The 17,338-nt window shown below is 37.9% G+C and overlaps 5 non-coding genes across 5 annotated transcripts; 2 read left to right on the forward strand and 3 right to left on the reverse strand.

Moving 5' to 3' along the window:
• Nucleotides 1–452: 452 nt before the first annotated feature.
• On the reverse strand, nucleotides 453–567 carry TRNAL-CAA (transfer RNA leucine (anticodon CAA)). Its single transcript has 2 exons — nucleotides 530–567; nucleotides 453–498 (listed from the first exon to the last, which is right to left on the reverse strand). It is a non-coding gene; the product is annotated as a tRNA-Leu (tRNA).
• Nucleotides 568–2,889: 2,322 nt separating this feature from the next.
• TRNAT-UGU (transfer RNA threonine (anticodon UGU)) lies at nucleotides 2,890–2,962 on the reverse strand. Its single transcript has one exon. It is a non-coding gene; the product is annotated as a tRNA-Thr (tRNA).
• Nucleotides 2,963–4,333: 1,371 nt separating this feature from the next.
• On the forward strand, nucleotides 4,334–4,448 carry TRNAL-CAA (transfer RNA leucine (anticodon CAA)). The gene is made up of 2 exons: nucleotides 4,334–4,371; nucleotides 4,403–4,448. It is a non-coding gene; the product is annotated as a tRNA-Leu (tRNA).
• Nucleotides 4,449–13,462: 9,014 nt separating this feature from the next.
• TRNAT-UGU (transfer RNA threonine (anticodon UGU)) lies at nucleotides 13,463–13,537 on the forward strand. The gene has a single exon. It is a non-coding gene; the product is annotated as a tRNA-Thr (tRNA).
• A 1,730-nt stretch (nucleotides 13,538–15,267) lies between these two features.
• On the reverse strand, nucleotides 15,268–15,349 carry TRNAS-GCU (transfer RNA serine (anticodon GCU)). Its single transcript has one exon. It is a non-coding gene; the product is annotated as a tRNA-Ser (tRNA).
• Nucleotides 15,350–17,338: the final 1,989 nt, after the last annotated feature.

Consider the following 17,338-nt stretch of genomic DNA (forward strand, 5'->3'; position numbering starts at 1 on the left):
TGCCAACCCCTCGCCAGATTAGCTAACGCCCAGAATCGCTGCTGAGACTGAATCTACTCTCATCAGTAAACAGTACCTTAAGTAAAGATTTTGCGGTTGTTACCTTTAGAAATAGTGTTGGTCCTTAAGTTTTGCATACCAGTATAGATTGATTATCGGCAAAACAGATGATCATTCATCAAAATCATCATCAGAGAATATATTCTTCATCATCAGAATAGATTCATGAATAAGCTCCATAATTTAAAGAAAGCAGTTCATTCATGATTCATTGGAATACAGAAATTATTATACGAACACTGTATGTAATACATGTACAGCAGTTACAGTACAGCGTTTTCAAACCAATGTACTATAAGGTTTAAAATCAGAAGTACTTTCAATATTTTTTTATGAAACTAGGTTCAAGGAGAGTATTTGTTGAATCCCACTCCTGACAAAAACAAAGTATTTGTCAGGAGTGGGATTCGAACCCACGCCCACATTCGTGGACCAGAAATCACAACTGCTTCTTATGGAAGGAATTACCCTTGAGTCTGGCGCCTTAGACCGCTCGGCCATCCTGACACAAACACCAATCTTTTCAAATTCCTTTTGGTATTGGAGTACTCACACAAGATGGATTTTCCAATAGCGTAACAGCAAGAGTTTAATGGCAGTTATAACTTCGTCATTACTCGTTTCGATACTGTTCTTACTAACTATTCTGTATGAACTTTTTTTCGGGGGGGGGGGCATGTGGTTGAGGGTGTATACAATTTCTGAACCACTGAAGAACTTAGTGGAACAAAATGCACCAGGAAAAAGGAGATAGTCCACCCACGGTAGGGGAAGGGGGATTGGGAGAAGAAGACTCAACCTCCCCAGGTGGTAGGAATAAAAGAACATAGGGAAAGAGATTCCTGTGGTGGAGCGTGCTTTTTGCAGCTCTGTTCCGCACTGTCCTAGGGGTTACCCTAATGACCAGTGTCAGTATTCCACACCATGTGTGGAAACAGCATGTTTGCAGCTAGGAAAAGCCACAGTATGGTGTCAGCTTGGATAACCATGAGGCCCCTGAGGGCCTGCATAGCCATCAGTCAGTCCAGTGAAGAGGCTAAGATAGAACATCCAATTAATAATAACTTTCATTCACTCAAGATTCACATAATTTTACTTTTTATAGTTTTTTCTTACACTTTCTATTGTCTTTTATATATTAAATTAGATATTGATCAGTGCGTTTCGACAGGTGTGTCTTTTACGTAGAAAAGATTTGATTTACTCCGTCATACCTCTACATATTCCATAGAAAATTGTGCGAGAGGGTTGACAAGCAGTGGGTGGAGCCCCCTAATTATAATAATAATAATAATAATAGTAATAATAATAATTATTATTATTAGTAGTAGTAGTAGTACACTGCTTGACAAAATTAACAGAACAAAATGTCTTTCATGAATATTTTATTGGAAACAGTCGCCGAACGCGAATATTTGATATAATAGACTTCCTAGCATACAAATTCTGAGTATCCAATAGAAATCGATCTACCTACCACCTTACAGAGCCGCACATTATGCAAATTATTCATGCCATTTTCTTATTTTTCATTTTTTTTTAATATTTTTTTTTATTTCGCTTTTTCTATTGTAAAAGGTGGGTCTTCGTAAGTTCATTCCAGTGAGGAAAAAACATGAATTTGTTTCTTACTATGATGACTGAATTATTATTTGATAAATATTTGAAATACTTTCTGAAATTTGAAATACTTTCTGACAGAAGTAAAATTCATTCCTAGCCTCTTTTTGATTCGGATTTGGAGTTTCTGATCAAGTAAACATATATCAACAAATTGAACGGCAACCAAACAACCTTTTATTTAAAAATATACAAAAAAAAAAAAAAAAAGAAGAGTGGGAAAAGGGAAAATAAACAGAACACCACAGCCTAGATCTAACTCACAACCTTAGTTTACAAGACCAATGCTCAATGAACTATACAAGTAGTTCCTTTACTGTTGTTCATATCAGATGCTAGTGAAGATCAGTCAAAGAAACCTTCTCTCTAAAAAAAAACAACAAGAAATTTAGCCAAATTCTGAAGTTAATCCGGAAAAATATTTTTTCCTCGGTTAACTACATAATTGATCCAGAATACGCGCAAGCAATCCTCTTGATCCTTTACATTCTTCCACGGATTTAAAGGGTCAAAGGGCTCAAGAAGATTGGGAACATTCTCCCTACAGTCAGAGCTTTAAGCAATATGAAGACATGCACCAGAGACCGAATTTCGCTTCTTTTCAACAGACAATCTTAATTACTTGGTTACTTAGGGAAGGAAAGAAAAAATGACTGGCGCAACTTGACTTCATCCGTCTGAGTGTATTGCATAAGCCAACAAGCAATGCAAACAGTGATGGCAGGAATGCCATCAAATTCCAGGTATTGTATGACTACGAAATATGCAAATATTTCGACTTTAAAGGTATTCCGCAAATAGCCTGGAATCAACTTCAAACGTGAAACCCCTAACTATGCACCGGGATAACAGTTTCAGAGGGATATTATAGTTTCATATTATGTCCAACATATGCATATATGATTCCCTTAATAGTAACTCCCTTAAAATCTTGTAAAACTTTTTTTTTTAGAAAGTATGGCAACAAGACGGCTTTGAACTTAATTTAATAAAATAATTATGTCGACTTCAACGATAGTCCTCCCAAGTATTACGATGACTGAGTTGCAGAGATTTAAATTATTTTCTGACTGCTAATATAAAACTAATTTTGAGTTGTTTTTCCGATTGGGATTAAGTTTCTGAACAAAGACATCTACAGAGTGAAAGACGACTGAAAAGTGATTTATTAAATAATAATAATGAATGGAAAATGTAAAAAACGATACGAGCCTCTAGTGAGGATTGAACTCACGACCCCTGGTTTACAAGACCAGTGCTCTGACCACTGAGCTATAGAAGCACTCCTGTTAGCGATGTTTTCTCATTCATGTTAGATGTTGAAAAAGACTTTTGACTACACCTGGAAGAAAAGCAATTAGCAGTTCAAGGTTACTCACTCGCTCCAAGTCTTTTCTCTAACTGAGTATACCTTTCACCAACTCAACTCGTGGTGCCAACAGCCTTGTCTTTCTTAAATCAACAGTTGGTAGTGTAGTATACAAGCAACTTGTATACTACACTTCTCAACTGATTTAATCCAGTCAGGAAGGGAACAAACACTGCACAAGTGGCTACTCCACTTAGCGCAATGTATTAAGAATTGATTTTTATTTTTATTTTTCTTGTTTTCGATTTCATAATCGAATAAATTCCATAATCAATTATTAATTATTCAATAATGCCCATCATTACAGTCATTCCAGCAAATCAATCAACCTGCAACTCTTTCTTTTCCATCCTCACCATATAGAAAACCATATTCCAATAGAACATTTTTAGGCGCGTTATCATATATCCTATTGTCTTCACCATGTCAGTCAGTGTGCCTGTTAGTCCGTCCGCATATAACAACTCGAGTCCCAATAGATGAATTTTTATGAAATTTTATATTTGATTCATATAGAAAGGTTTGTTAACTGATCTCAAATTTCATTAAAATTGTTCAAGTAGAAATTCGACAATTATTGTTTATTTTTACAATTTGTATGTAAAAAGAAATTCATAAATTAAATGTAGTTTTAATGCAATATTGTTAGTTTCAGACAGGCTATGCGACCCTTTGCATGTAACACTATAAGGATCGTGAACGAGATGTTGCTTATTGAAGATTACAGAATAGGTACCTGCCCACCCACTGATGAAGAGCCAATAAGCTCCGAAACGGAGTTGTATGGGTGAGAGTATCCGCTGAGAATAAGTAACAATAGTCTTCTCCTATGTAGAAGCATTACTTATTCGAGTTAGTGCAATATCATGGTAACTCGTTGTGAAGGTATATGAGATATACTTAATAATGCCAGTTTATAGTTACTAATGTAGTTCTTACGTTCAGAAATGATGCAACTGCACTAACTTGAACGTTGGTTAACTCCTTACGTAACCTGAGGCAGCCCAAAACTATTTTGTCATTTAAAAATTTTAAGCACGTTGTAGGAGCGCAGTATTAACTGATGCATTTTATCCCACTAAGTTCTTCAGTGGTTCAAAAAATTGTACACACCCATAAACTAGATGCCCACTGCCTCCCCCAAAGCTCATACAGAACAGTACGAACTGTCTTTGGAAAGCGAGGAGTGACGAAGCTATAACTGCCATTAAACTCTTGTTCTTACACTATTGGAAAATCCACCTTGTATGAGTACTCAAATACAAGATGAAGATCGGTTATCGTGTCAGGATGGCCGAGCGGTCTAAGGCGCCAGACTCAAGGATAATTCCTTCTGTAAGAAGCAGTTGTGATTTCTGGTCTACGAATGTGGGCGTGGGTTCGAATCCCACTCCTGACAAACAATTTTTATTTATTCTTCCAATGAGTTGGAACGCACGCATGGCAACGAACATTATATCCAGTGCTTCAGATACAATATATGATGTGGATACCTTACGTGATATTTATTAAAAAAATATAATAATAATAATTGCCGGATTTATGTCTTCTATTTTAATAAAATTTGGGAAGACTCAGCAAATATTTCTGAAAAATCTAAATATAAAATTTCATGAAATCAATCCAGTGACAGTCGAGTTATTACATGCGGACGGACAGACGAACATGGTAATAAAATAAATTTAAGATAATGACTAAAAATGCAGTATGTTACCTTTTTTTCATGTATGGCTTACTGTCCTTTAAAAATTGCAATGGACAGATAAAATTACAATTATTTTAGTGTACGAATCTGTTGAGCAACAGTTTCGTAACGGAACTGTTAAAAAAATATTTAAGCTTGGTTAGTCTTTGATTTATTCAGTTCCAAAGCGTGTTCCCTATAGAGAGACATAAGAAGTTGATTATATTGATGCTAAGACTCTTAAACCCGGAAGAAAAAAAACAATTCCTAGCAGAGCGTGGTTTCGATCCACGGACTTCTGGGTTATGGGCCCAGCACGCTTCCACTGCGCCACTCTGCTGCTTCTGAGATAATGGAAACCAGGCTTTTGTAATCTTATGAGCTTAATCGTATAATCCAATTTTCAATATTCGTTTGCATTACTTGCACCGAAACCAGTCTTGCCAATAACCTAGAGGTACATCGAATTAAATCTCGTTATGCTATTCGTTGCCTTTTTTATTTATTTTTTTCTATTGCCTCCTTCCATTTCTTTTCTTGTCGTCTCTCTCTCTCTCATTCAATATTTCATTGTGATGGGGTGAATGGGTGATACCCCAGTTATGGCTTCAATAAACACATCTCAAAGACTGTCTGTTCCCTCATTTAATTGTGCGTGAATGAAAAGGCAAACATCAAAGAACACGTGACATCCACAAAAATCCAACAAACACTGCATGCACCACAGCACGACTTTAAGTACGCATTTACTAACGCATGATGGCGCTGATTGGCTGAGTCGAAGTAGCCAAAGTCCGAGGTCGATTATTATGCCCTGCACCAACTACTATGTCACCGGTGTTGGTTGTCACTGTTTATTAATATTAAACACCACGGGCAAAATCATGATAGTTGTTGACTGTCATGATTTTGATGCATGATGCTGTTTACATGTTTTCACCATTTATGAGGTGTAAAAATGAAAGAGAAAAATAAATGAATAAATAAATAAATAGTGTTATATAGTTAAGGTGTGATTGTACTACCTAAGTACCATCCTGGTATCAAAATAAATGAATTCTTAAAAATAAAAAAGAAACAAAGCCCTACCCCCTCCGTGAACACAGCATCAAAAAATCGTATTTCAGTCGTAAATCGCAATCTAGCGAAGGGTCAACGGTGCCTCTCTACGATTCGAATATAAAATGAAAAATAAGCTAAACCAGGTAATGTAACATACGCTGTATAGAATACTATAAATATGATCCTCTGTAATGCCAAATATATTTCACAGAATCAAAAGCTGTCACCAATTGCAAATGAGTCATCTCCAGAATGTCGGCCGATAAAGGAAAATTGCGACCCTGAAGTCATCAACCAAATCCACCAGCGCCATCACAAGTTCGTTTAACAGCAGTCTGCAAATCATTACTTGAAATCCAATAATACGTGCAGGGACCATTGCAAATGTTGTTGAGTTCACGTACTATATGTCTGGTATGGTGTCCTGTTTGCTTTATGTATGCCTTGAATAATTATCTATTTACTCACAAGGAGGAGAACGGCCTTGGGATGTGTTTGTTCAAGACGAAATTGTACTAAGAGCTGGATTCTTCATAGATTACTAAAGAACCACATAGCATTGATGAAAAAACAACTAGAATTATTTAAATATGGGGGCTTTCTATATATAGCATATGTCAAATAAAAATTTTTGAATTAATCCCAATCCCAAGACATTGTGATAAAGAAATACAGGAGCTTTATGATATTTGGAAGATGAAATAAACAATAGCAGATGTTGAGGTAGGAAATAAGAGAAAGAGCCAAAAGATTATTAGAATTCGTGGACAAGTTTTAAATGGACTCCTCTTCAGTGTGAAATTACTGTAGCTATTTGATATATACGGAGTTGGAGCTTGCCATGTACAGTACAAATCGTTGGTTTAAAAAATACAAGGCTCTTGCCACAACGAATTGAGAAAAGTTAGAGAAAAGAGTTGGAGATAGTGAGTCACCTGGAACTGCTAATTGTTTTTCTCTTCAGTGTAGTCAAAAGTCTCTGGGATTCAACTTTATCAACGTCTAACATGAATGACAAAACATCAATAACAGGAGTGCCTGTGCCTCTATAGCTCAGTGGTCAGAGTACTGTCTTGTAAACCAGCGGTCGTAAGTTCAATTCTCACCAGAGGCTCGTTTCGTTTTTTAAATTTTCCTTTCATTATTATTTAATCCTGAAAAATATTTTTTCTTAGTTAACTACATAATTGATCCAGATACGCGCAAGCTGTCCCCTTGATTCTTTAAATTCTTCTACGGATTTGAAAGGATCAAAGGGCTCAAGAAGATTGGAAACATTCTCCCTCCCTCAGAGCTTTAAGCAATATGAAGACGTTTCGCTTCTTTTCAACAGCCAATCTTAGTTACTTGGTTACTTAAGGAAGGAAAGAAAACATGACTGGCGCAACCTGACTTCATCCGTCTGAGTGTATTGCATAAGGCAACAAGCAGTGCAAACAGTGATGGCAGGAATGCCATCAAATTGCAGGTATTGTATGACTACGAAATATGCAAATATTTTGGCTTTAAAGGTATTCCGCAGATAGCCTGGAATCCATTTCAAACGTGAAACGCCGAACTAGGCACCCAAGGATAACAGTTTCAAAGGGAAATGATAGTTTCTTTTATGTCCAGCATATGCAAATATTCCGCTAATTGGATGTAATGATGATTAATCGGTAGTTACCATCTTAATATTTTTAAAAACAATTTTTTAGAAAGTATAGCAACAGGAAAGCTTTGAACTTAATTTAGAAAAATTAAGTTCAAAGACGAAGTAGCTCCAGACGCAGCAAATTGCAGTGCAGGAGCGGCTGAAATAAATAGAGCATATCCATTTAAATTAAAGTCAACAGAAAAACAGAACAAGAGCACAGGAACTTGCATCATCAACACAAAAAACTTCAGTTTAAGCGAACACAAAAATGGTGTTCAACCTTGTTGCCTGCCTCCCACTTCTCTCTCTTTTAGTAATGGAATATACACTGTGCTGCCACTTTATTAGGTACACCTACCTAGTAGCATGCTGAGCCTCCTTTAGCCTTCAAAACAGCCTGAATTCGTCTACGCATGGATTAAACAAGATGCTGAAAACGTTGTGCAGGAATGGAGTATCATGCAGACATGAGTGTGTCACGCAATTCCTCGAGATTCGACGGAGGTGTAGGCCTGCAGTGAACAACCCTTTCAGCTCATCCCAAAGATGTTCAGTAGGATTGAGATCCGCAGACTGAGCAGGCCACTGCAGCAAAGAAAAGTCATTGTCATGTTCCTGGAACAATTCCACAGTGATTCGGATGCACGGATAAACGGATGCACTTGGTCAGCAATGATGGTTAGGTACGATGTGGCATTCAGATGTGAATCTATAGGGTATCAATGGACTTAATGTGCCAAGAAAACATTCCCCACACCATAGCACTGCCACCACCATCTTGCACAGTAGTCGTCAGACATGACGGGTTCATGGATTCATGTTGTTTTCGCCAAATTCTGACTCTTCCATCAACATGATGCACCAGGAACTTCGACTCGTCAGACCAAGCAACTGTTTTCCAATCCTCGATAGTCCACTGCTGGTGTTGCTGTGCCCACAGGAGGCGTGCTCTCTTGTTCTTCATTGATTACAAAGGTACGCGATGTGGCCGTCGGCTGTTGTAGCCTATTCGTGACAAAGTGGACTAGTTGTCCGTTGCGATATTTTGTTCGGCGCACCAAGGTTGTATTCTGACGTGATGCGCGACATTTTGGCCCGTCTGTTTGCTTGCACAATTCTAGCCCTCCTCCTCTGACCTCTCTCATCAACAACTAATTTTCTTCAACAAGAGTGCCGTTGAGAGGATGTTTTCTGTTCGTTGCACCGTTCTCGATACACCCTTGAAGCTGTGGTGCGTGAAAAGTTCAGGAGAATTGCCGTTTCAGAGATGCTTTGTCCAGCACGTCTTTCACCTACTACCATGCTACGTTCGAAGTCCGTCAGATCGCTCCTTTTCCCCATTCTTGCTACGGTTTGTACGCTTAACTGATACTAGAAAAGCTGTTCTGCTGCATTTATATCCACAACTGTGGTCATGTAACTTGCCACGTTCTGGGTCAAACCATTTGTGTGCACAGTAGGGGTATACCTAATAAAGTGGCATTCGTAGATTATACGCTTGATTAAAGAATTTTAAAATAAATAAAATAAAACTCCTTTGCACGGTAGTAGCATATATATAGTATTCGGTCGCTCATAAATTACTAAAATTTCAGTGTATACTAATTTCATTCACATATCAAGGATCACAAAGTAAATCGGCACTTCATTTGTCTGTTTGAAAACCAGTAAAATATGATTAATCTAGAAAATGTAGACGTTTGGTTATTCAAGAATTTGTTATCTCTCTTGTGTAGAGCAATGCCATGTTTGTCGGCAATATCTTCTGGAAAATAATTTCTGTATTCCAATGAATCATGGATGAACTACCTTCCTTAAATGATGGAGCTTATTCATGAATCTAGTCTGATGATGATTTTTGATGAATCTATTCTGTTGATGACGAATCTACTGTTCTTCAATTCTGGTTGCAGACTTCATGTTAAACTCTACAGTTACTGGTTTTCATCAGTGTACTTTGAATATTGAACAGTAACCTTATGACAGATTTTTGAGTATACTGTATTCGAAAATACTGGTCAAAACAGTCTCGTTTTGACCAGTTTAGAGGTTAAAGGATGTCTAGTTGGGTGTTTAGCGATGGGATTTAGTCTTCGACTGCTGTAGTCCCGATTCCCAACAAATGAATAATAAAAGACTGTTGGGATGTGTTTATTTTAGCGAAATATTCTCCCAGAAAAGGCGAATATAATGACTTAACAATTCAATTAATGTACCAATGTGTTACATTTGAAGCACATTTGCAAATAGTAATAATTTATCATTTATAACAAAAGAAAAAGCAACGACTTTTCTGTGATGAACACTTAAACTTCTGCGCATCCGCCAAAATTGCCCATTCTTTCTTCCAATGAGCGCCTGGCAACGAATATTATATCCAGTGTTTCAGCTACAATATATGATATGGATACCTTACATGATATGTATTAAAAAATTATAATAATAATTGCCGGATTTATATGTCTTCTATTTTAATAAAATTTGGGAAGGCTCAGCAAATATTTCTGAAAAATCTAATTATAAAATTTCATTAAAATCCATTCAGTGAGAGTCCAGTTCTTACATGCGGACGGACAAGTGTAGTGTACGAACCTGTTGAGCAACAGCTTCGTAAGGGAACTGTTAAGAAATAACAGAAAATTTGAAAATCATTTGGAAAATGTTTTTTTTTAAATTTTACTGCTGAAGTTAAAGCTTGTTTAGTCTTTAGGTTTTTCAATTCAATTCCAAAGAGCTTTCCATATAGAGGTATTAAGCAATTGATTATGTTGATACTAAGACTCTTAAAAAATCCAGAAGTAAAAACAACTCCTAGCAGAGCGTGGTTTCGATCCACGGACCTCTGGGTTATGGGTCCAGCACGCTTCCACTGCGCCACTCTGCTGCTTTCAGAACGATGGAAACCAGCCTTTTGTAATCTGTTATGGGCTTAATCGTATAATCCAATTTTCAATATTCGTTTATATTACTTTCAGCGAAACCAGACTTGGCCAATAACCTAGGGGTACATCGAATTAAATCTCGTAATGGTATTAATTGCCCTTTTTATTTATTTTTGTTTTTCTATTGCCTCCTTCCATTTCTTAGTCGTCTCTCTCTCTCTCCCATTCAATATTTGGAGCAGTGTGACATTGGAGGCAAATTGCTGCTATGGATAAAGGGGTGGTTGAGGGGGAGAAGACAGAGAGTGGTAATCAATGGACACTGCTCATCGTGGACTAATGTTATTAGTGGAGTCCCTCAGGGCTCAGTGTTGGGTCCATTATTGTTTTCTGTATTTATAAATGATATTGATGATGGTATATCAAGCTCAATGTCCAAGTTTGCAGATGATACAAAGGTTGGCAGGGTTGTCAAGGACACTACTGACACTATGCTGCTGCAACAGGATCTGGAAAGGTTGAGCAGATGGGCTGAGAGGTGGCAAATGAAGTTTAACATTGACAAATGTAAAGTACTACACATGGGAAACAGCAACCCCAGAGCAACGTATCAACTCTGTGGTACTACACTGACAGTGGTAGAGAATGAAAGGGACCTGGGGGTGGTGGTGCAGGCAGATATGAAGTTCTCTGAGCAGTGCAGACGAGCTGCAAGAGTAGCTCATGGTGTATTGTCAATGATATATAGGAATTTTTCCAGCAGGGATAAGGAGGTGATTATTCCCTTGTATAAGGCAATGGTCAGGCCACACCTAGAGTACTGTATACAGGTCTGGAGGCCTCATTTCAAGAAGGATGTAGAGCTGCTGGAACGAGTACAGAGAAGGGCAACAAGATTAGTGAATGGAACAAAGGGGTGCTCTTACGAAGAAAGGCTTAAATTTTGCAAATTACAGTGTCTGGAGACTAGGCACCAGCGAGGTGATCTGATAGAGGTGTATAAAGCCTTGAATGGTTTAAGCATGCTCAATGCTGATGGGATTCTTCCTCTAGCTCAGAAAAATCACCTGAGAGGGCATAAATTCAAATTGAGGAAAGACAGATGTAGGATAGACGTGCGGAAATTTGCCTTTAGCCAGCGGGTGGTTGGTTGGTGGAACAGACTTCCATCCCTTGTGGTGGAGGTTGATAGCCTAAATAAGTTTAAGGCTCAGCTGGACAGGTATTTTGAACGAACAGAGGGGTGAAGTGGAAGTGGTTTTTTTTTTTTTTTTTGGCTGATGCTGCATAAGCTTGCTTTCTTGCATCAAATGCCTCTACTAATGCTAATGCTAATGCTTATTTCATCGTGACAGGGTGAATGGGTGATACCCCAGTTATGGTCTCAATAAACACATCTCAATGACTGTCGGTTCCACCATTAACTGTGCATCAATGAATAAATATACAAAGGGAAACATGAACGTACACGTGACATCCAACCATTACACAAAAATCCAAAAAAGACTGTGTGCACCACAGAACAATTTTAAGTACGCATTTACTAACGCATGATGGCGCTGATTGGATAAGTCGAGGTAGCCAAACTACGAGGTCGATTATAATGGCCTGGACCTACTAATATGTCGCCGGTGTTGGTTGTCACCTGTTTATTAATATTAAACAGCACGGATAAAATCATGACAGCCGTTGGCTGTAATGATTTTGTCGCATGATGTTTAATATTCGTCTGCTGTTTACATGTTTTCACCATTTATGAGGTCAAAAATGAAAGAGGAGAAAAATAAATAGTGATATACATTTAAGGTGCGATTGTACTACCTAAGTACCATCCTGGTATCAAAATGAATGAATTTATTCGTATTTCAGTCGTAGGCCGCAATTCAACCGGTACCTCTCTACGATTCGAAAATAAAATGAAAAATACCGAATAAGCTAAACCCAGTAATGTAACATACGATGTATAGAATACTTTAAATATGATCCTCTGTAATGGCAAATATGTTTCACAGAATCAAAAGCTGTCACTAATTGCAAATGAGTCATCTCCAGAATGTCGGCGGATAACGTAAAATTGCGACCCTGAAGCCATCAACCAAGTCCATCAGCGCCATCACAAGTTCATTTAACAGCAGTCTGCAAATCATTACTTGAAATACAATAATACGTGCAGGGACCATTGCACATTTTGTTGAGTTCACATACTATATATATGTCACATGTGGTGTCCTGTTTGCTTTCTGTATGGGGCGCCTCCGTAGCCAGGTGAGCAGGAGCAGCAGCAGCGCGTAGCACCGCTTCTTGATTAGACCGGGGTTCGAGCCCGTGACCACTAAATACGGAGAATGCGGAAAGGTCAGGGAATGACCACTGCATATCCATGGAGCAATATGGTCTTAGTTGCTAATGCTCCTAAAAACCAAATAAAAACAAACAAACAAGCTTTCTGTATGCCTTGAATAATTATCAATTTACTCACATGGAGCAGAAATGCCTTGTGAGTTTGTTCAGGACGCAATTGGACTAAGAGCTAGATTCTCAATAGATTAATTACTAAAGAACCACACAGTGTTGATGAAAGATCAACTAGAATAGTTTAAATATGGGGGTTTCGCATTTACTGAGCCTAGTATAAATAGCATATATGAAATAAAAGTTTTCCGATTTTTCGCCCAAACCACAAGACACTGTGATCTTTATCAAGAAATACAGGAGCTTTCGGTTATTTGGAAAATGCAATAAACAATAGGAGACGCTGAAAGAGAAAATAAGAGAGAGAGAGAGAGAGAGAGAGAGAGAGAGAGAGAGAGAGAGAGACGTGAAAGAGTGGCAAGATTAATAGAATTCGTGGAAGAAAAAGGGCGGTACATGATGAATACCTTTTTTTGTAAAAAAAAAGGGGGGATACGTAAATGAAATACAACCTTGCCAAGGCTTAAATGGACTCGTCTTCAGTGTGAAATTAGTGCAAGCAATTTGAAGTATGCGGAGTTTGGAGGTTGCCGTGTACAGTACAAATCATTGGTTTAAAAAAGACAGGGCTGTTGGCACCACGAATTGTGTTGGTGAAAGGTATACGTAGTTAGGGAAAACAGTTGGAGCTAGTGAGTGAATGTGAACTGCTAATTGCTTTTCTCCTCAACCGGAATACCTCTATAGCTCAGTGGTCAGAGCACTGGTCTTGTAAACCCGTGGTCGTGAGTTCAATCCTCACTAGAGAACTATTTCATTATTATTTAATCCGGAAAAATATTTTTTATTGTTAACTACTTAATTGGTAAAGATACGCGCAAGCTGCTCCCTTGATCCTTTAAATTTTTCTACGGATTTAAAGGATCAAAGGGCTCAAGCAGATTGGGAACATTCTCCTTCCCGTCAGAGCTTTAAGCAATATGAAGACATTAATCAATATATATATCCCTAATTTCGCTTCTTTTCAACAGCCAATGTTAGTTACTTGGTTACTTAGGGAAGGTAAGAAAACATGACTGGCGCAACTTGACTTTATCCATCTGAGTGTATTGCATAAGCGAACAAGCAATGCAAACAGTGATGGCAGGTATTGTATGACTACGAAATATGCAAATATTTTGGCTGATTCCCCAGACAGCCTGGAATCCACTTCAAACGTGAAACGGCGAACTGTGCACCCAAGGATAACAGTTTCAGATGGAAATGATGGTTTCATTTTATGTCCAACATATGCAAATAGATTCCGCTAATTGGATGTAATGTTGACTAATCGGTAGTAACCACCTTAATATTTTTAAAAACTTTTTTTTTTTTAGAAAGTATAGCAACGGGAAGGCTTTGAACTTAATTTGGAGAAATAAGCATGTCGACTTGAACGGTAGTCCTCCTCAGTTGAAGAGTTGAAGAGATTTAAATTATTTTCTGACTGCTAATATAAAACTAATTTAGAGTTGTTTTTTTTCCCGATTTGGATTCAGTTTCTGATCAGAGACATCTGCAGGGTGAATGAGGACCGAAAAATGATTTATTAACTTTAGAATTGGGCTATATGTCTTGGTTTTTTTTTGTTTTTTTAGATAGAATGTGTCTTGCAGTGAACTTTACTAGCATCTGATATGAACGACAGTAAAGGAACGTCTTGTATAATTCATTGAGCATTGGTATTGTAAACTAAGATTGTGAGTTCGATCTACGCAATGGTGTTCTGTTTATTTTCCCTTCATCACTCTTTTTTTTGTAAATTTTTAATAAAAAGGTTGTTTGGTTGCTCTTCAATTTATTAATATCTTTACTTGCTCAGAAACTTTTAATCGAAATCGTAAAGGAGCTAGGAATGAATTTAATTCTGTCAGATTTCAAATTTCATCAACTCCATTATTTTGCAAAGAAACGAAACCTTGAATTTTCCCAAATATAAAATACGAGTTAAATTTCTATCTGATAATAATTCAGTTATCATAGTAAGAAAACAAATTCCATGTTTCCTCCTCGCTGGAATGGACTTACAAAGATCCACCTCTTACAATAGAAAAAGCGAAATAAAAAAGTATATTACGAAAAAATGAAAAATAAGAAATTGCAATTAAGTTTCTCTAATCTGATGGTTTCAGGAGCAGTTTATTTCGATTATGAGAGTGAACTTGCTTGTCCTACTGCAGGTGATGGTTGGAAGAATTTATCTTTCTCAAAATTTGGTATTCCGGGTACATTTTAAGAATTTTGGAACTCGGGTTCCAAAATTCTTAAAATTCTCAAAGTTAGGTGCACAATACATTTTCTAGAGAAACTTTGGAGGCACACAGCGCTATCTGAAAGGTGTGGACACAAGGAAGTATGATGACCTAAACCGGGAACCCTTTACGAAATAAATACTGCCACCAGAAGAATTGGGAAGAAAAATGTACAAGGCATGCGCAAGCAGATACAGTAGACTATACAACGATCTAGTTCACATTATGAATTTTAGGGGAATAAAATTATGCGACGAGGATGGGATTCGAACCCACGCGGGGAAACCCCAATGGATTAGCAGTCCACCGCCTTAACCACTCGGCCACCCCGTCTGTTTTCTTGAGTCTTCGTTTCTCTTAAGCACACTTTGGAGAGAGGATGGGGTAAGTGTGGAGTATTTTCAGAGCACAATAAGATTACATTCTCTGAGTCTTCAATTCTCATAACGGTGGTTAAAAAAAAAAAAATAAACCGTTAACAAAAGCATAGTATTCCTTAGAATTCAACATTGCTCTGTTCTGGGCAAAGACGATTGAAGTAGCTTCAGACGCAGCAAATTGCAATGCAGGAGCGGCAGAAATAATTATAGCATCTCTATTTAAATTAAAGTCAACAGAAAAACCGAAAGAGCACAAGAACTTGAATCATTAACACAAAAAATTTCAGTTTAAACGAACACAAAAATGGTGTTCAAACTAGTTGGCTGCTTCCCACTTCTCTCTCTTTTAGTAATGGAATATATGTAGTAGATTATACGTTCGATTAAAGAATTTTAAAATAAATAAGACTCATTTGCAAGGTAGTATAGCATATATATAATATTCGGTCGCTCATAAATTACTACAATTTCAGCGTATACTTAACGGAAAAGTGATAGAGATAAAAGTTTGGTAATTTTGGTATTAGGAGATCAGTTTGCTTTAAAATCTGCAACTCTTTTTTTTCGCTTGTATTTAAAACATTTTCTTTTCTGGCCACTGTAATTAGCATTAGCATTAGCATTAGCATTAGTAGAGGCATATGATGCAAGAAAGCAAGCTTATTCAGCATCAGCCAAAAAAAAAAAAAAAAAAAACCCTCTCCCATTTCACCCCTCCGTTCGTTCGAAATACCTGTCCAGTTGAGCTTTAAATTTGTTTAGGCTATCAACTTCAACAACAAGTGATGGAAGTCGGTTCCACCAACCAACCACCCGCTGGCCAAAGGCAAATTTCCGCACATCTATCCGACATCCATCCTTCCTCAATTTGAATTTATGCCCTCTGAGGTGATTATTCTGAGAAAGATGAAGAATCCCATTGGCATTGAGCATGCTCAAACCATTCAAAGCCTTATACACCTCTATCAGATCACCTCGCCGGTGCCTAGTCTCCAGACTCTGTAATTTGCAAAACTTAAGCCTTTCTTCGTAAGAGCAACCCTTTGTTCCATTTACTAATCTTGTTGCCCTTCTCTGTACCCGTTCCAGCAGCTCTACATCCTTCTTGAAATGAGGCCTCCAGACCTGTATACAGTACTCAAGATGTGGCCTAACCATTGCCTTATACAAGGGAATAATCACCTCCTTATCCCTGCTAGAAAAATTCCTGTATATCATTGACAAGACACCATGAGCTACTCTTGCAGCTCGTCTGCACTGCTCAGAGAACTTCATATCTGCCTGCACAATTACCCCCAGGTCCTTTTCATTCTCCACCACTGTCAGTGTAGTACCGCAGAGTTGATACATTGCTCTGGGGTTACTGTTACCCATATGTAGTACTTTACATTTGTCAATGTTAAACTTCATTTGCCACCTCTCAGCCCATCTGTTCAACCTTTCCAGATCCTGTTGCAGCAGCATAGCGTCAGTAGTGTCCTTAACGACCCTGCCAACCTTTGTATCATCTGCAAACTTAGACATTAAACTTGATATCCCATCATCAATATCATTCATAAACACCGAAAACAACAATGGACCCAACACTGAACCTTGAGGAACTCCACTAATAACATTAGTCCACGTTGAGCAGTGTCCATTGATTACCACTCTCTGTCTTCTGCCACTCAACCATCCCCTTATCCATAGCAGCAATTTGCCTCCAATGCCACACTGCTCCAATTTGTGCAGCAGTCTTCCATGTGCAACAGTATCAAAAGCCTTTCTAAGATCCAAATATATAATATCAAAGTTATTCCCTGCATCCAGTTCTTTTGTGACTACATCATAGTATCCAATCAAATTGGTCAGGCAAGACCTGCCCTTAACAAAACCATGCTGCGTCTGAGCTATAACTGAATTCTTGTCTAGATGATCCTGCAGTGCTTCTTTAACCAGTGCC

Source organism: Mastigoproctus giganteus, chromosome 3, assembly GCF_048544385.1.
Source record: "Mastigoproctus giganteus isolate SK-2022 chromosome 3, ASM4854438v1, whole genome shotgun sequence".
NCBI lineage: Eukaryota > Metazoa > Arthropoda > Arachnida > Uropygi > Thelyphonidae > Mastigoproctus > Mastigoproctus giganteus.